Consider the following 20,215-nt stretch of genomic DNA (forward strand, 5'->3'; position numbering starts at 1 on the left):
TCCGTGTAATGCAGTACTTCCCATGCACATGGGACCATCAACACCTTCTTTGCAGAACATGTGGAACTAGCCTTCCTGGAAGACGTGTGGAGAAACCGTGGAGAAGGATTACAGCAGGCAGCTGTGGTCTTACAGCTTAAGTTTAGATGCTTAGGTGGGACAAGCCTCTCCCAAGAGCCACAGGCCCTTTCAGGCCTATCGTCCTGCTCCTGGCCTGGGACACACATTTGCTCATATACTTGCTTGGTCCTGAATTTGTTTCTCCGCCTTAAAGGAAGGCAGTAGTAGCTTTGTTTTCTGTGGACAGGGGTCTCCTAATCTATTCAGCACGAGGGGATTCTTACGGTCGGCATCCTTTCAGTCACAAGCGAAGGAAAACTCAAGTCAAATCAGTTTAAACAGAAACGGGCAGTTAGCAGCTCACATAATGGTCAGTCTTCAGGCGTGGCTGGATCCAGGTGCTCCTGTCATTAGGACTCTTGCTGTCTCTTGCCTCTGCCTTCTTATGTGTTGGCTTTGTTCTCAGGTGGAGTCCTTCTGTGGTAAGTCAAGGGGCCCCACCGGTGCTGGCTGGCATCTTTTTCTGATAATTCCAGCTGAGTCCTGGGTAGCACTCTCTTCAGGCTGGGGCCAGATGCTCCCATGAGAATCAGGACATGAGGTTTGCTGAACCCCATGGATGGAGAGCGCAAGGCGTGCTGCTCCCTAGAATGATATGAGGTTGGAACCTGGGTGTGCCAAGGTGAAAATTCTACTAGAGTCAGGTAGAGGTACAGACTCAGGAAATGCCACATGCTTCATAAGACATACCATATATTTTATTTCCAGAGAGGTTGGTAGGTGTAGTTTCCAGGTTCTTTTACGGTCACTAGACAGGTATAGTTCATCATATTCACAGGGAAAGGTTAACATTTGCCTTTTTACAATGCGTGAGAAAGTAATGCTTAACAAAGGATTCTTGTATCTTGTCTCATTGCTATGGAAGAGTTTTCTAGTACCTCTCAGGCCACATGATAGGTGTACTAATTTCCCATCATTCTTACATGCTCATTAAAAACCCGATGAGAAGCCTGTTGACATAAAAAGTAACAACAGAACGTCACAGTTCACTGTGCCCTTATTATGTGCCAGGCTTTCTTCTGAGCACCTTATGCTGTATCACCTTGATTAATCCTCACAACACCCTATGGTGTGTGCTGATATCATCCCCATTTTACAGATGAAGAAACCGAGATAGCTTACTTCAAGCTTTGCAGTCTGTATTTAAACGCATGTCTGTTTGGTTCCAAGCCCAGCTCACTACATGTTATTGCGTTTTTTGCACACCAACGAAAAGAATAAAAATGAAGAAATGCATTTCTTTAAAACATTTCTAGTCAACTCCTGGAGACCTTCTCAGTCAGCGGCATTGACTGTTGTCAGTGTCAGTGAGTGGGAGCTGGGAGCAGGTCTGGTGGCCAAGTGGCTTGGTGACTTGCGGCTGACTTGCTCTGGGCTACAGCTCCTTTCAGGTGGCCTGAGTCCTCGTGGCTAGGTGATGGCAGTGGGGGCTCCAGTAGGATGGAAGCACCCTGCCATACCTCTGTCTCCCTCATGCAGTGCAGCTCAGGGGACCTCTCTGGCCTGGTGTTTCTGGTTGGCAAGGCCATTGGTGGAAGGGTCCATGGGCTGGGCAGTGACTCTGTGAGGCAGGCTTAAGGGCTGCTGCCTTGTGGGCTGGCGCTCCCCTGCTGGGCTGCCATCCTGGCCAGGCACCTGCTCTGTATAGTCTTGATGGGCATTAAAAGTCACTAAGGGCCACAGAGAGAAGCCATTTCCTGGCCTAAGGGACTGCATTGAGTTTCATTTTTCCTAAAAAGGCTGCTGTCTTTTAGGCCACACACTGGGCTCCAGCTGGTTCAGGTGCTGGAATGCGGAGTGCAGGTGCAGCAGGCTTGGGCTGCAGGGCTGGGGGTGAGAGGTGTGTGGGACTTGCAGCTGCCCTTTGTAGGGTCTTCCTACCTTTCACCTCGCCTTGGCACTGCCTGGAGGGCGATGAGAAGGTCTCAGGAACACCAAAGAGGGGCTGCGGGAACGTCCGGGTTCCCTGGGTGTTCGGGCTGCTCAGGTCAGAGGAGCAGAGCTACCTGCTTGGCCCCTGCTCTTGGCAATCTACACAGCTGCCCAGGGTGGTCTCAGCCTCCTCCATGGCTTATTATTCTCCTTGTTGTTTAAGATTCGTTCAGTTTAAGTGGCAGAAGACCAACTTGGATGAAACAAACAAGGGATGTCATGGGCCCAGTTATCCTTGGGGTCCTGAGGAGTTCCAGCTTCAGGCATGGCTGGATCTAGCAGATTCAGGGCTGCTTTTAGAACATGCTTTCTGCCTTTCAGCTCTGTCAGTGTCTGTGCTCATCTCAGGATGGCTCTACCCATATGGGGTCCACCAGTGCAGCTCCTGGCTTAACTTCTCTTCCATGGTAGCAATCTCTTGGAAATGGAGAGCACTCCTTTTTGGATGGTTCTTGCTAGAGTCCTGGGGAGGGCTCTGATGGGTCCTACTTAGGTTATAGGCCCACCTTTAAATCAATCACTGTGATGTGGGCCTGGCCAGAGTCTCTTGCCCCTCTTTGGGGTTGAGAGTGAGGGTCAGATCCCCAAACTCTGGAATGGATTGGGGTTTTATCGTAAAAGCAAGAGGAAGGACCAGTGTGCTGGGCTGCCACTCTCCACCCAGACTTCAGGCCCTGCATCTGTCCCGAATCTCTTCCTGTGCTCCCTTGCCCGCCCAGCTGCCTTGGGGGCTCTTTCCCTGAGTGACCCCATGCTTCTGAAATGGAACACAGGTCTCTCTACTCTCTTCCAGACCTCACCCTTCACTTGGGCAGGAATCCCAGGATCGCCCTTCCCCTCCCACTCCATGACCACCACATCCAGCCAGTCATCATCCTAGACATCTCCGGACTTCATCCCAGTTCCCATCTTTCCACCACACTTAACTCCAAGCCCCGACTTCTGCCCATGTGATCCTTAGCCACTCCAAATTGGAGCAACTCTTTCCCCCCACAGCTGCCAGACTGATTTTTGTAAACCACACATTCAATCATGTCACTCCTTTGCTTAAGACATTTCTTAAGTGGTGGTCTTAAGTGGTCTTAAGTCTTTCTTAAGTGGTGGTCTTAAGTGGTTCTTATTGCCCTTAAAAAAAATCCAAACTCAGAAAAAAAAATTCAAACCCACTGGCCTGGCGTACAAGGCCTCCCATGACCTGACCCAGTAGCCTTCAGCCTCGTCTGTCACTGTGTCCCGCCTCATGCCTGTGCTCCAGTCACATCAAGCTTTCAGTTTCTCCACCACTGGACACTCCCATCCTAGGGTCTTTGCACGGGCTGTGCCCTCGCCTGGACCACTCTTATCCCTCCCTCTTTACCTGGCTCACTCTGTAGGTCTCAGCTAAATGGCACTTCATCCAGGAAGCTGTCCTAGACATTCACATGCCACGTTGTACCCCATGCTTCTTTGGTAACTTGTACTGTGGGCAACTTGTACCTGGGCCCACAGGGCCCAGCTGCACCTGGGGGGAGCTCAGCTAGGGGCCATGAAATGAGTGTGCCTGGGGAGTGGGGGCTGGAAGCCTGTGAAGTTCCTTGCCCCTAAGACCCTGTGCCCCATGCCCAGGCATGGCCCACCTCTCCTTGTATGCTTTGCTGCAGACCCCAGAATGTCCACACTCAGTGGGGTAGGCCCCCTTGGAGAATGGCCAAAAGCTCTGCTTCCTTTCCCACAGGAAAGCACTTGTGCACACATGTGGTTTTGCACAGTTTTCTTGCTCCCACTTTGGGGTTCGTGAAACGTGAGTTCAAAACCCGTGGTCTAAATGAAACTACGTAAGGAAGGAAGCCACTCTGAGCCTGTTTGGAGGAGGGATGGGGGTGGTGAAGAGACCTTGGACTGGGCTCTGGCAGGTCATCGTGCAACTCTGGGCAAATACTCCCACCATGAGCCTCGGTTTGTCCAGTGACAAGTGGGGCTGGATCAATTATTTCTGAGACCCTTCTAGGGCAACTCTGGGTTTCTTAGGGGCCAAATGGGGACCAGTTGAGGGGATCGGGCTGATGGAGAGGTGGGGACCCTGGCTAGTCTATGCCCTGCCTCCCTTGATAGATTGTTGGCCCTCAGGAGCATGGGCTCCTTGCTGCCAGACCTGTGGATGTTTCTTCAGAGAAGCTGCTTTTCTGAGTCTGCTGATATCACGTGGGCAGATGAATCCAGTGTGAATCCAGTGAGCTCTGAGGTCCCCTGACCGGGCCTCCGGAGGCATATGTGGAAATGTTGAGAGCTATGCTGGCAGCAGGGTCGTTAGATGGGCCAGGGCTCCCTGCAGGCAGGGGCTGTCTTCGAGAACTTGCTGAGAACCCAGCCTTACTTCATCACAGCTACCCCATGCCCTCTTCTGGGGCATCCACAACCTCCTGTCTGGCCTCCTCACCGCTTCTCACTGAGTGCCGTTTGGCGGGAGGGAAGGGGCTTCCCAGGGGCTCTTCCCTGCTGGGACTGGGGAGGGATGTGCACTGACCTGTGGCTGCCATGGTGGAGGCTGGCTTGTCAGGGGTTTGCGCTAGGGGTGGCAGAGCAGCAGCCCACGGCCCCTGCCCACCTCATGGTGGCCCCTCAGAATGGTGTAGGCATGTCTGTGGTCTGAAACCCAGACTCAACAGGCTTCAGCAAATATGGCATCTGAAGGCACTTGCAGTTGTCCAGATCTTAGAGGCAGGGGGTAGAGTGGAGGTTGTCAGGGGCTGAAGGAGGGAGATGGGGCGTTCTTGTTTCGTGGGTACAGAACTTCAGTTTTTACAAGAAGGAAAGAGTTCTGGAGATGGATGGTGGTGATCACTGCACAACATTATGAATATAGTTAATACCACTGAATTGTACACTTAAAAGTGGTTAAGATGGTAAATTTTATGTTATACGTATTTTATTTTATTTTTGAATATTTATTTATTTGGTTGTGCCGGGTCTTAGTTGCGGCCCGTGGGCTCCTTAGTTGTGGCTCACCGGCTCCTTAGTTGTAGTATGTGACTCCTTAGTTGTGGCAGGTAGGTTCCTTAGTTGTGGCTTGTCGGCTCCTTTGTTGTGGCATGCAAACTCTTAGTTGCGGCATGCCTGTGGGATCTAGTTCCCTGACCAGGGATTGAACCCAGGCCCCCTGCATTGGAAGCACAGAGTCTTATCCACTGCACCGCCGGGGAAGTCCCTGTTATATGTATTTTACCACACACACACACAAAAGGCATCTGAGGACTGGTGGGATGGGGTAGGTAATTCAGGGGTGGAGTGGCGCCCCTGCTCACCCAGCTCCCTCTCCCCAGTGTGACTGTTCCTTGGTGGACCATTGGCTGTAGTTGCACCCACACCCCTCACATCCCCCAGGTATAACCAGGTGCAAAAGGGAAACAGACTACTTTTTGGAGGTTCCTGCCACAGTTCTGACTTCACTCTGAACGGACAGGCTCAGGTCATGGGACCTTTCCATAGCCAATCACTGTGGCCCAGCAATGCATCGTGCAGGAGCATAGTGAAGCCTGACTAGACCCCTCATGAAGGCCAGCAGAGTTGGTCACCGATCTCTGAGCCTCAGCCCAAGGAGGCCAGCTCTTTCTGCACCACCTTCTGTCACATTGCCATCCCTGCCCTGACTCCACTGCCTGGTTGTGTGTTCCTGGCATTGGTTCCCGAGTGTAAGGCTGCTGCTCCTTCAGGTGCTGGCAGGTTTCAGGTTTCCCCTGCCTGATGGCCAGCCTTGACTGCCCATCCCCCATATGCCCAGCACTTAGTGAGTGAGGAGTGACCCAGCATCAGCTGGGAGGCGGGGGGAGGCTGGGTCTTCACCCAGTCCTGCTGTGAGGACCACAAACGCCACAACCTGCGTGAGTAGAGGAGTCATCGAAGGGCTCATCCGCTCTGAGCCACAGGGATGCCCCCCGACCCCCACCCCCCACCCCCCGCCATGGCCTGGTGTGTCCACTCAGCATAGAGGATGGCTTTGCTGTGTGGTGGCCTGAGCTGTGGCCTGGGCCTCCTCATTCTGGTCTCTGAGATCTGTAGGGTCAAGTATGCATGGGGCCTCTCTTGGGACCATGGGTCTATACTGGCAGGCGGATGAGTCCTTGATTACCCCTACTGCCCTCCTGCACTCGGGCAGGCTGGGGGGTTTTGTGTTGCTGCCAGAACACAGCAGGCTGCTGGTGTATGTGAATGTGTGTGCATGTTCCTATACATGGGATGTGTGTGTATATGTATGTGGAAATGTGTGCATGTGTATGCATATCTGTATGAGTATGATGTGTGTGCATGTGAGTGTGTGTGGGTATCTGTGCGTGTGCCTGTGTGCATTTAAGTAAGCGTGTGCGCGAGTGTGTGTATTCAAGTGTGAGTGTGCATGTGTGGTCATGTATGTTCTTGGCAGGGGTTTCCTGCAGGGGAGGGGACTGAGGTGGGATGGAGGTACTGAGGGGATGACTCCAGCCCCCTGAATCTTGGTGCCGCCTTGGGCCCCCCCTCCCCACAGTGGCATGCATTCTGGAATGGGAGGGCCCAGGTAGGAGCCTCTCGCTCTGCTGCGTATGTTTCGTATTAAATGTCAGCTGTCCACTGGGTCTGCTGTGCTGCCATTAATATGGAGAAGTTATTACTGAGCCTGGAGCCGGCTCCTCAGGCTGATCCATGAATTTCAATTACACTGCATGTCTACTCCAGGGCCTGTGGAGCGGGGCACACAGCTTCTGCTCCGAGGCAGAGGAAACCCTAGCGTCTAGGACCAAGGCTCAGGCAGGCTCTGCACTGCCCTACCCTGCCCTTTACATTTCAGTGATCACCATGGTGAGCAGTGGACTTAGTGTGGGCTGGAGGCTGCCATGTCACATGGTCAGCTTTGCCCTGCGCAGCTGGGCAGCCTGGACAAGGGCCACGAACACTGCCGAACATCAGTTCCTTGGATTGCCAACCTCACTGGGCTTTGGAAGGGTGGGTGCACTTAGCCCAGGCCCCGGGTTTGGGAAGTGTTGGCCATTTCTGTGTTTCATTGCATCTAAGATGCCATCAATTATAGGGCGCCACAAGAAAGAGGGGACACTCCCAGCTAAACCACACCACTGCACCTTAACCGCAGTCCCGTGAGGTGTAGGCACCAGCCACCCCGCCTCTAGTTGCTCTGAGTGGTGGGCTGTTTTTCCTGGCTTGCTCACTTTGCTTCCTTAGTGTGTGACTGGCTTCGTCCACTTCTGGGTGTCTTCCTCTCTTTGGTAAAGGAACGAGGTTACAGTCCTTCCTCCAGCGACATTCCTCACGGATGCCAAAGCTACACACTCTGTCGTCTCCGTGCCTTTCTGCACACACTGTAATTTTTTGCATCACAGTGTGACTTCTTGAAGACATTTTGGGTGGCAAAGGTCTCAACACAAGAAATGTTGACCCTACAAGTAACTCAAGGGAAGTAATGGCAATACAAAACACCGTGGCGGAGTTGGTGTGTGCCAGGCAATGCCAGCCCCCCCCATGGCTGCTGCCAGCTGCCGGCAGTGATAAGACCCATTGATTTCATCCTGAGTTTGGATGTGGTAAATGTGAAAAATGGGTGTCTTAGAGTCCTGGACACATAGTTTTATTATTATGATGATGTTACAAGTGAGTTCAGGGCCTAAGAGCTGGCACGTAATTCCCACGCTGGGGAAGCAGGGCAGCGGCAGAGACTGGGCTGTTCAGACTGGAGGGACAAGCCCTTGCCGGCTCTGTGAGCAGAACATTCAAAGATTTATCTTTGCGGGACTTCCCTGGTGGGATGCGGGTTCGATCCCTGGTCGGGGAACTAAGATCCCACATGCCGCGGGGCAACTAAGCCCGCGTGCCACAACGAGGATCCCGCGTGCCGCAACGAGGATCCCGTGTGCCGCAACTAGCACACGGCACAGCCAAAAAATAACAACGACAACAAAAAGAGATTCATCTTTGAACCTGGATATTTCTCCTTTGAAAACAGGGATTGGAACCACATGGCAAATAGGGTGTATTTATGTTCCATGCAAGGTATGTCTAAGGCTCAGCGGTGGCCAGTCTGATTGAGACAGAGCTTCTGGAGGTATGATAGAAACTGGCTCAAGAGCTGTGAGTATGTATAATTTTTTAAATGAATTATGCCACATACTGTCTCCAGTCAGTTGCAAATGAAACCTCAGGTCTGATATCACAGATAAATTCTTTTTTTCTTTCAGCCTCTTCTTGTACCAGTACTGAATTCTGCTCAGTATAAGAGCTTTAAATCTCTAATATCTAAAGTACTGGCTACCTGACAGCTGTGCTGTTCACTACTGTGGTAGCTACAAGCCACTTGAGGCTGTTGGCTATTTGAGATGTGGCTGGTCTGAACTGAGAGGTGCTCTTGAGTGTAAAATATACTCCAGAATTCAAAGACTTAGTACCCAAAAAAAGAATAAATAAAATAAAATATCTAATTGATAAATTTAAAGTATTGATTACAGGTTAAAATGATAATAGCCTGGATGTGTTGGGTTAAGTAAAATATATTGCTGAAATTAATTTCACCTTTTTTTTTTTAACATGGGTACATGCGACATATTACATTTCTGTTGGGTAGTGCTGCTTTGAAACATCTGGCTGGATACTCCCCATTTCGCTGTTATTCTTTTGCACAATTTTCTTGGCTGGTCACATCTGTTTATTGTTTCAATTGAATTTTAGAACTGTTTTGTCAGGTTAGAAAAATCCCTTGTGAATTTGATTGACATTAAATTAAACTTAGAAACCAATTAAAGGAGGAATGGACAAAATTTGTAGTATTTACCAGGAACATGGTGTATTTTTCAATCGATTTAATTCTGCTTTGATGTTGCTTCGTAAAGTATTACATACACATTTTTTATATGGGTCACCTATTGTTTTAAATCACGGCCATTTCAAGGATATTTTTCTTTTTGCCATTGTGAATTGAATCATTTCCATCTATCGCTGGTATACAGGATGGCTATCGATTTTTATATAATTATCTTTTATCAGGATGCTTGATTGAACTCATTAATTCTTTTTTTTTGAACTCATTAATTCTAATACATCTTTGTGAATTCCCTTGGGTTTTCTGTGTATACAGTTGTCCTATCTGTAGACTGTGGTAATTCTGGAGGCTCATTTTCAATCTGTGCCATCTAGAACCTGTGGAGTAAGGTTAAGTAACAGCAGTGGCTTTGCGTATCCCTTTCTGCGCCTGCCTCTGATGGGGACGCCCCTGGCGTTTCTCTGCTTGCTCGTGGACTAAGATGGATTTCATGCGAAGGCAGTATCCTTTGAATTCTAGTTTTCATCAGCAAAGGAGCTGAAATCTAGATAAAATGTGTCTAACCCTCACACTGCCACCACCCTCCTTAAAGGCTAAATGCATTGCAGTTCCCAGGGGCTGTGTCTCCTGCTGTCCTGGACCTCAGGGCTGCTGCCGGGTCCCCTCAGTTGCAAGCTTGCTGGCCCAGAATACAAGCCAGCCCCTGTGTACAGCTGTCAGCCACTCACAGGAAGCGTTTGTGGGGTGCGGGGAGCTTTGCCGAGGAAGGTGGAGGAGGCTGCACTGTCCAGCCGTGCAGGTGGTTCCCTGTAGAACAGGGACTGGTTCTTAGAAAGCCCATCTGTGGGGGAATTGTCACTTTGATGGCAGGTTCCCCTCCTCTCAGTGATGTCTCTCCCATCCTCCAATTTCTCTGGGGCAAGCCTCCTGGCTCCTCCTCTCCTGAGTCTTACAGAAGACTTTGTCCCCCTTTCTGAGTCACTGGTACCTGCTGACCCAGGCCCCCTACGTCCCGCTGTTACCTTTATTCCCACATGCTTCTAGAAGGTCTTTTTCCAAAGACTGTTGCCCCCTAGAGGAAATCTGTGGCCTGTAAAAATAAATTTGTTTTCCATCATGTTATCTGTCTGCCCACAGACAGGCGTGGGTTTTGGGCAGCTTTGAACAATGCCTGTGCCTAGGCCTTACGCTGAGAGATTCTGACTCATCAGACCTGGGCAGGACCTGGGGGTCAGGAGGTGTGAGGTTGGACAGAACCAGTTCGGGACCCTGCACTTCTTTTGCTGGCCTGTGACCCTCAGTTTCCCTACTTGCGATGCCACCTGCCTCGGAGGGCGTCTGTCTGTGAGGGAGTGACAGGGAATGAGGCTGGCTGGCCTCAGTCCAAAGGAATGTCGTGGGGAGATTGGGGCGAAAGGAGATGTTGGCCAAGAGGGACGGCCAGGCCTCCAGGCGGCCTGGGACCAGGGGAGCTGCCTTTGGGGTGGTGGCTCCTGACCCTCTCTGCTCCCTCACCTAGGAATTCAGAGTCTGGCAGAGGGAGGACACCCTCCCTTGCATGGCCATCCCAAAGGCTGGCTCTGCACTCTGCAGGCACGTGGAACTCAGTGGGCACTGATGCCGCAGATCCTGTCAGCGGGGTAGGCACAGGGGCGTCCTCCTCCTTGAAGCCCCCCCAACCAGACCGCAGGCCCTGTGAGGCTCCCAACCTTATCCCCTCCCTTCTGCTCTCTGCACCCGCCGGCTGACCATTAGCCACTGGCCTGAGCTCACTAGCTCCAAGCTGGGGTCTGGGCGTCCGGGTGCGTGGGTCCGTCACAGCCTGGAGTGGCTTGTCTGAGACCCGCATGCACAGAGCAAGGAGAGGTCCTGGCCCCGGGCTCAGCTCAGCTGACAGAGGGCGGGCCTGTGTCTCCTAAGCAGCTCCCAAACAGGGAGAGGTGGAGGGTTTGGGGGTAGTGCTGGGTCCTGGCTCACAGGCCCCTGGCATCCCTTCTCTCCCTCTCTCTTCCCTGCCTTACCCCTCCCTCCCCTCCCCTCTTGTCCCTTGCTTCCCCTCTGTCTCTTTCTCTCTTCCCCCATCCTCCCCTTCCCTCCTCACTCCAGCCCTCCCTCCCTCTTCTCTTTCCTCCCTTCTTTCCACTCCCTCCCTCCCCCTCCCTTCCTTTCCCTCCTCTCTCTTCTCTCTGTCCTCCCCTTCTTTCCCAGAGTAAGGGGAGCCCCCTTCGTCACCCTGGATGATGTCATCCTGGGCAGTGGGCTCTTCATCGCTGGCCCCAGGCTGCGCCTGCTTTGTCCTATTTACAGTCACCTCCTGTGATGCTCACAAGCCCCCACCGGCAACAGGCACACTCAGGGAAGGCGACGTTATCCCGCTGTCCTTGGAGGAGAGCAGGGCTCAGAGAGGGGGGCAATGACCTAGCTCAGGTCACACAAAGTCCAGAGCCTAGGCTCCTTCTGCTGTAGTTGGAGCTCTAGATCCAGCCCCTGCGATCCTCAGAGGTACACATGACCCCCCCGCCCCAGCATCCACACAAGCAGGGTTCATTGCTACCGGGGGAGGGCTGAGTTCTTGGTGCACTTCCCAGCAAATGAGGTCAAGGCCTCGCTCTGCCTTGCTGGAGTGGCCCCCACTTCAGTTAGTGTGGCCTGGCCTTTGGGTGCCATCTTTCCTGCCAGGGTGCCCAGGCCCTTGCTGACTGTGTCCTTACTAGGGAGGCTGGTCGGACCAAGCTGTGTTCTGCCCCAGGGCTGCCATAGAAGGTTGTGCAGGTGGTGTCCTGCGCAAGGGCATCCGGGCAAGGGGACGAATGAGGTTGGCTTCTGCTCAGTGTCTGGGAGTGGATGGAGTAGAAGGCAGAGAGGGTGGCCAAAGCTGAGTGGTGGACACCAGAGGGACAGGAAGGGTGTGCCAGACATCTGCCCCGACCATCAAGGTCAATGGACTTGCTGCATTCTTCTCTCTGAGGAGCTCCTGGGTCTGTATTTGGAGTACAAGAACCAAAGCCAGGGCCAGTCGCAGGGGGCTGCTGTCTGTGGATGATGGCTCTGGTGACCTGGGTGGATATTCTGGGACTGGGCATGATGGGGGAGGTCAGATGGTAGGCTCTGTCCAGGCGTCAGCTTGTCCTGCTCAGGGGCAGGGTCCTCGAAGTCCTCCCCAACCTGAAGGTGCTCCTTGGTTCCAGTGGAATGAGCTCAGCTCCTGAGTGCAGGGGTTGGGCTGGGCCCCTCAGCCCTGGGCATTTGCTTTGGGTTAATTATATGGGCGTGGGTATGATCCTATTGTTGCCGAAACTAGTATTTCTGTGATGACTGGTGGTTGCTCCTCACCACCACCCCTCCCTCCTCCCCCCTCCCCCACATGCCTTTTCCTCTTCTGAAGCTGGCTGGTCCTCCTTGGGGCTAAACATTAACCCTTTGTTATCTTGGGCAGATTTATATTCAAGAAGTTTCCTTTCTTATTTTACCTTGCTGACTTTCATTTCTTCTGGTCAACTCTGCCAGGCCCTTCCTGTTGATTTCTTCTGTTTATTTAGGCTGTAGAATATAATTAGCCTGTCAAAGAAGTGCTTCATAGGTTTTGATTTTTTTCTGATTTGAATTTTAAATATTCAACTTCTTTAATTCCAGTGAAATGTGTTTCCTGTACTGTATAAGGTATTGGTTTTAAGTATTTATTTTTTCTAAATTGCCTCTCTGGGGTCTCAGCACCATTCATTTACTAATTCACCCTTCCTCATGACTTTGGGGTGCACATTCCCTAACTATGAAGTTCATGGAGGTGATCTGGCTTATTTCTGGCCTTTCTGCTCTTCTTCTTGCACCAGGACTAGGGTCTTTTAATTACTTCTGCTTAACAATATGTTGTGATACCTAATAGGGCAAGTATCACCATCGTGACTTAAAATGGCTATTTCTGGGGCTTCCCTGGTGGCTCAGTGGTTGAGAGTCTGCCTGCCAATGCAGGGAACACGGGTTCGAGCCCTGGTCTGGGAAGATCCCACATGCCGCGGAGCGGCTGGGCCCATGAGCCACAATTAACTGAGCCTGCGCGTCTGGAGCTTGTGCTCCACAACAAGAGAGGCCGCGATAATGAGAGGCCCGCGCACCGCGATGAAGAGTGGCCCCCGCTTGCCGCAACTGGAGAAAGCCCTCGCACAGAAACGAAGACCCAACACAGCCATAAATAAATAAATAAATAAATAATTAAGAAAAAAAAAAAGGCTATTTCTATCCATTTTTCAAATGGATTTTGGGTTTGTTTTCTACGGTTTTAAACAATATCATAAGAGAGCCTTTATTTTGGATGATATTGCATGTTTAAATTAGTGTCCAGCATACAGCAGGGCCTCAGCAAATCCTTACTGAACAAGTGAATGACATCTTCATGACGATTAATTTTCTCACGGAAATAAGAACATTAACTCAAATCTTTTAAAATATATCCCTTATTTACTACCAAGAGTTAGAATTTTATTGCCATTGTGAATAGGATCTTTTCCATTATATTTTATAGTAGGTTATTATAGATGTCTAGGAACATTTGTAATCTAGGATACAGCAGGTGATCATTTACTCAGAATACCTGGGACCTACTTGATCCAGATTAATAATATTCTCAGAGTTTAGACACTTTCATTCCCAAAGAGCCAACGGAAATAAAAACAGCATGTGAGTACAAATTATATATGCATTTGCACAATTGCAGCTAAACACACGACAGCCATCGTTGACCTAGCAAACTCAAGCCCCATCAGGCCTCACCGGTTCCTTCTCATTTGCTCCCAATGACTTGCATCTTCCTCTTGCGCTTCAGCAAAATCAATCTTCCATTATCATAGTGGCACAGATGCAAAACATGGATAATCACAAAAAATCCTTTTAAAATAAATCTCTCGATTGGATGTTTCCCATGTTTGCACTCTAGATATGCAAGTTTCCATATTTATTTCGCATCTAGGCATTTTCATGAACTTCCATATTATTATGTTTGTCCTTTTTGGTGGATTATTTTTGCAGGAGGGGATTTTCTAAGTATGCAGTTATTTCTGCAATTCATAATATTTTCGCATCTTTTTCAATATTTATTCATTTTATGTCCTATTACGTTGGTTAGAGTATAAAATTGAATTTTAGTAATTTTGTGTGGGAGCCACAACCATGTCTTCAGAGCACCTGGCCTGCCGCCGTCTACGGGAGAGCAGGACCAGGTCCTGCTTCTCTTTCTGCGAATGCTGCAGACGGTGGACCTAAAGTGGACAAGTCTGGGTGGAAGTGATCTCCCGTCTTCAATTACCCTTGGTGGAGTAACTTCTCTTTTCCTGGTCTGTTGCATCAAGTAGAGCTTGAGCATAGAACATGGATGTGTGGTGGTTTTGGGGGGGATGAGTAGCAGTGACTGGTGGACCCCCATTAGGTCAGGGAGTCTCTCTCAGCCCAGCGTGGCCTGTTAGGCGTCCCCGACAGCCAAGGAGCTGTGCACCCGGGCAGGATTGTTTGCAGGGCTGGCAGGAAAATGACTGTCTTTGAAAGACTGTCCTGAGTTTCAGCTAGGGAAGTGGTTCAGTGAGACACTTTCAGGGGAGGGCTGGCAGGTAGATCCAGATGTATAACCTGAAACTCTGAACGGAATGAATGAATCTGAACTTTGAAACCCCGTTTTGAGTCCCTGCCTTGCCCCTTTGCAGTGTAATACTTTCTGAACTTAAGTGTTCTCATCGTGCAGGGCGGAGTTTGCAAACTGGCGGGCTGTGTGCCATGTCCACCCACAGATGAGTTTTGTTTGGCCTTCCCAGTGTTTGACAAATTTCTCACAGAGCTCCAGATTTCCAGTTTCTCTGGAGGACCTGGGAGAGCTGTTAGGCCTGTATTCCAGAGGGCTGGAACTGAGCAGGGCCAGAGCCCTCCAGAGGGATCTCACAGCCTCAGCACCACGGTCTCTGCTGCTGCCTGTGGTCAACCCCCCACCCCGCCTCAGTCACCTTCGTTTCCTGCGTGGGCCCTGTGTCGGCACTTGAGCATTTCTCTGATGTTGAGGTGGATGCCGGAGGGGTTCTGCGGCTGGTCGTTTCTTCCTTCCACCTCGGTCTCAGGATTCCGGCTTACGGACCATTGTCTCTGTGTGAGGCCCGGTACGCTAGTCAGATGCGGTCCCGCCCCATGTTTGATTCTGGCTCCCTCACTCGCAGAGCCTCCTATTTCTCATCTGTGAAAGGTAAATTTGATGGCAGCAAACCGTCTGGTGGGTTATTATGAGGATTCAGTGAAGTGAGGCCCACGGCTGGCACTTAGTAGCGAATGGCCCTTGTTACTACGAGGTAGTATTTTCCTTATGGTGCTGTTAGGAGGAACCAAAGTGTGAAAGTACTTGGAGACGCATGAAGTGCAGTGCAGATATTCACCACTTCTGAGTGCTCCGTGGGCTGGGCTTGGGCTGGGTGGGCGGAGTGGGGAGGCAGGGCTGGGAGCCGGCAGGCCCCTGGGTAGGATACTCTCCCCGCCCCAGGCCATAACCAGCCTGGGACATGTTGCCAGATGAGGCCGTGACTATTCTGAAATGGAATTCCTGGGTTAGAATAAGGAGAACAGATGTTTACTGGACGAGGCCAAGAGCCGCTGACATCACTGAGAGCCCGTCAGGACACAGACTGCAACCCAGGGTCCTCCGTGCCTTCCTGCCGACACAGCATTCCTGGGGCAGCTGCCAGGGCTGGGGGTGGAGGCGCACACACACACACACACACACACACACACACACACACACACACACACACACACACACACACACACACACACACACACGCCATTTCTTCCACCAAATCCTCCCCACCTGAATACAATTAGCCGGGATGTGGGAAAGATTTCCAGCCTGGAAGGAGAGAAGAGTGTCTTGTTGGCAGGCAGGCTGGGGAGGGGAAATGCAGGGCAGGTTGGTGAGTGGACTCTGTAAGACGGAGGAGCAGGTTTGGGGGTGAAGAGCTGTCTGGAGCCACTGGCCAGGGAAGGAAGCGCACATGTCCTTTCCTCCCACCATCCCCTGAGGGGGAGAGCCTGTCCCCTAATCTCTTCTTTGGACGTGAATCTGGACGGTGTGACTGAGAGGCTGAGCCGTTGCTCCTGTGCTTTCACCAACACCTGTGCAGCTGGTGCTGCTGCCCTGTCCCTTCCAGAAGGCCATCCCCAGGTCTAGACCCCTGCCACTGCAAGTACAGAAAACCCAATGAGAACCAACTCAGGCCAGAAGGGGATGCTCAGGCCTTCTGCCCTGTTTCAGCTCCACTTCCCTCCTCCGTGGCCTGGCCTCAGCAGGCTCTCCCCAGGAAGGGGCTGCAGGCTCACCTGGCACCAACTGCCAGCCCAGCAGAAAGACCTTCTTTTCCCCTGGGGTTTCAGCAAGCATCCTGAGTCTGGTTCTTACTGGCTTAGGCTAGGTCATGAGTCAAGCTTTGAGCAATCACTGTGGCCAGGGCAGGGAGCAGGGCTTCCACTGGCCAGGCCTGGTCACTTGTCCGCTGGCTCCAGGGGGTAGAGTCTATGGTCTGAAGCGCTGGGACACGGACAGGGAGCGCTGGGTACGCAGAGGAAAGCCAGACTGCTGTTGGTGGGGGAGCAGCAGGGGCCCACTGCCTTCTCTGTCTCCCAGAGTGCTGCCCATCTTGCCCCTTCTCCTCCCTCCCATTTCTCCTGCTCTTGTCTGCCTTGCCGTGCCTTCCCCCGAGTGCCTCCAATGGCTCTTCTTCATCCACTCGGTAAAGCACAGGCCCGGAGACCAGCATTCAAGACCCCTCGTGACCAATCAGCATTTCTGACTTAGTTTACCCACCTCCCTCTCTTCCATCCTGTGGGCCTGGGACAAGAGCTTTCAAAGATCATACATTCCCATCAAGGTATGGGAATGTAGGCTCTGCCCATGTTGAAAATAGCCCTTGTCGCAGCACTAGGAGGGAGCTGATTGGGCTGCAGTTAAAACTAAAAACAATCTGAGGGTGAGAAGTTTTAACTGGGGCCTAAGACAAGTCAAGGGTGCGATTGGGCAAGGAAGCTGGGACTCTGTGGGCCCATCTGGGGTTGCACTGGCAGAGCAGGTGGCGTGGGGGGTCTCCAAGAACCTCTGTGCCTTTGTCTTAAGTGCTGGGAATCCCACACGCCTGGCCGACTCCTCACCATCCCTGTTCCAGGAGGCATTGCCTCTTCTTTGTGTCATGGCAGGTGACACAGCTGCATCACAGCACCCATTTTCTGGCCTACAGACTCCTTCTGTGTCATGAACCTTAGCAGTCTGTTGAGGCCCATGGACCCTTTATCAGAATAACGTTTTGGGGACTTCCCTGGTGGTCCAGTGGTTAAGAATCCGCCTTCCAATGCAGGGGACGAGAGTTCGATCCCCGGTCGGGGAACTAAGATCTCACGTGCCTCAGGGCAACTAAGCCCGCGCCGTAACTACTGAGCCTGCGCGCTCTAGAGCCCACGCGCCACAACGAAAGATCCCGTGTGCTGCAACTAAGACCCAACGCAGCCAAATAAATAATTAAAAAAAAAAGAGTAATGTTTTTAAGGCATAATTTAAAATACGAAGAACACCAATACTATTGAAAGAAAGCTGTTAACATTGAAAACAATTTATAATACAGCAGTACGTGTGCTTTAAAATTTTTTATTGTCATCATGCTTTTTTTTTTTTTTCGGTAATGGTTTATTGAGATATAATTCACATACCATACATTTCACCCACTTAAAATAAAATTCAACGGCTTTAGTATGTTTACAGAGTTGTGCAACCATCACCCATCAGTTTTAGAGCACGTTCATCACCCCCAAAAGAAACCCCATACCCTTTGGCTATCGCCCCCAGTTGCCCTGTCCCCCCAGTCCCTGAGAACCACTAATCTACCTCCTGACTCTATAGACTTGCTTATACTGAACTCTCCGTATAAATGGAATCACACAATATTTGTCCTTTTGTTTTCAAGGTTCTTCCATGTTGTAGCATGTGTCAGGACTTCCTTACTTTTTATGGATAAATAATCTTCCATGGTATGGATAGACCACAATTTTTAAAATCCATTCATCAGTCAGTGGACATTTGGGTTGTTACCACATTTTGGCTCTTATAAATAGTGCCACCATGAACATTTGTGTACCAGTGTTTCATGTGCTTTTCAATTAATGCATGAAATAACAAGACCCAGCTGCATGTGTCACAACCTCTGTCATTTGAATCGTGCTGTTGTGTAAACGCCACTTGGTCCCATCCACAGCAGCGGGAGTGAGAGACGCATAGCCCGGTCATGGCTGTCGTGATGGGCACAGGTTTTGCTGCTTCTCCTGGGCTTGCTGCCTCCACCCAGGGTGGAAGGAAATGTCGGCTGCTTTAAGAGCCATCCAGGAAGCTCCCCGAGGGCAGTGGTAGACTTCTTGCTGTGGGTGCCCAGTGCCTGGCACCTGGTACAGTGGCGCGGAAAGACCTTGGTGAGTGCTGTGGCCTGTGGCAGGAGTGTCCAGATCAAGGCGGCCGCTGTCCTGCTCTGCTCTCGGCCTGCTGTGAGGGGTGATGTCCTGCTACTGTTTCCTCCCCACAGGTGTTCTCTGTGACTCTGGCTTGGGAGTCCTGCAGCTGGAAGGTGGGGGGCCCAGGCCCTCCTCGACTGCTGGGGACCCCCTCCCTTCACTGTCTTCCCGCTTGCCAGGTCATTTCCCTTCACAGCTGCTTAGGAGGGAACACCACCACAGGCTTGTCAGCAGGGGACTGCCAATGGATTTTACGTCAGGCACACAGACCCAGCTCCCTGCCACCAGCTGAGGGCACTGGGCCTCTGTCGCTTCTTGTGCAGTCCCTGCCAGCCACGGGGCTGCTGAGGGTTCCTCGGCTGTGTGGGGGCCATGGGTCCTGGCTCTGGGGTGGTGGGCTCAGCCTGGGAGACTTGGGTTCTGCCTCCTGCTTGTCCATGTCTATGGGCAGGATCCAGTCCTCCTGGCCCCATGCGGGCACTGAGGAGGGAGAGCGCCCATGACTGGGAGAAGCCTTGCCAGGCACCTTTCCTTGGGGACACCTGCAGTTGAGAATCAGGCTTCAGCTTATATATGAGAGACCAACTCTCCCCGTGGCGCTCCTTCTCAGGCCCCCGCTGGAAGGAGCTCTAACCACTCCAGCTCCTCAAATGCTGTGCTTGGGTTAATACCCCGCCTGGCCTGGGCCCCACCTGCCCGTGGAGCTGCCAAGGTCCTTGTCTCCCAGAGGGGCCTCCTGTCCTGCTTCTTGTATTTCAGAGGCAGCCAGAGGCTTCTCTGACTCTGTGGTTGGTGGCGGCCTTGCTGAGTCATCTAGAATTGGCTCCCGGCCTCCCCGTGTCCCCTGGGTGTCTTATGTGGCAATGCAGCTCTATTTCAGGGCCTGCGGGAGCCCCGGGATTGCTTCAGGGGTGGCCCCAAATTGAGGAGATAGCTCACAGCCTGTAGTGATGGGTGTGCAACCATCACTGTGCAACCAGGTTGGACCTGGTGGTGGAGGGAGGAGAGGGCTCCATGCTCACTCCTGTGTGACCTCAGGCAGGTCACTTCACTTCTTGGAGCCTCCAGGGCTTCAACCATGAGGCTGCAAGTGAGGACTAATCCAAGGAGGGGGTGGGCTGGGGGCACAGCCTCTGGTCCTCTCCCCACGTATACATCTCCCGTCAGATCTTGGGAGGCCCGGCACCAGCGGTACTGGGATGGTTTTAAATGGTTTACAATGGGTTTTTTTTCTGTCTGTCTTAAATCCAAGAGTGCCTGTGCATTGAAAACAGAATGCATAAATAAACCAAAGGAAGAAAATTGAAATACCTTGTAATCCCATCAACATTTTACTGTGTGTTTTGCACATATATGCACATGTGTACAAACATACTTATAAATAAAGGCCGTATTGTACATCCTGTAGCCTGCTTTTGTTCTATATATATATATATATATATATATATATATATATATATATGTGTATATAAAACGAACATATTTCTGGATTATTTTATGTTCTGCCTTAATGTTTGGGCCAGAGGCAGCAGAATCTATTTAGGAAATGTGGAGAGGCCAGTGTCCCTGGGTGCTGGCAGATGTGGACCCGGGAGGCGAGGGAGAGGATGAGGAGGAGCACTCCCAGGCCTCTGACCTGGGTGGGTGGGAGGAAGGGTGAGAGGCGTGCTGGCTGGGAAGGAGGAGCAGCTTGGAGGAGAGCGTGTAGCTGGCGCAGTTTCCCAGGAGGAGTCCTGAGGCAGTTAGAAGTGCAGGTTCTATGTGTAGGAGCAGAGTCTGGGCAGAGCTCACGAGGGAGCTGTCTGTGCAGAGGGCTGAGGGTGCCCTTGCCTAGGGGGGGTGAGCACCAAAGGAGAGAAAGGCAGGAGGAGGACACTG

The 20,215-nt window shown here is 51.6% G+C and overlaps 1 protein-coding gene across 2 annotated transcripts in view; it reads left to right on the top strand.

Annotated features, from left to right (window-relative positions):
* Nucleotides 1-20,215, top strand: part of ADAMTS2 (ADAM metallopeptidase with thrombospondin type 1 motif 2) — a 228,170-nt gene that overhangs the window by 4,482 nt on the left and 203,473 nt on the right. The gene's annotated exons all lie outside the window — the stretch shown is intronic.

The sequence above is a fragment of the Eschrichtius robustus genome, chromosome 2 (assembly GCF_028021215.1).
Source record: "Eschrichtius robustus isolate mEscRob2 chromosome 2, mEscRob2.pri, whole genome shotgun sequence".
In the NCBI taxonomy this organism is placed as follows: Eukaryota; Metazoa; Chordata; class Mammalia; order Artiodactyla; family Eschrichtiidae; genus Eschrichtius; species Eschrichtius robustus.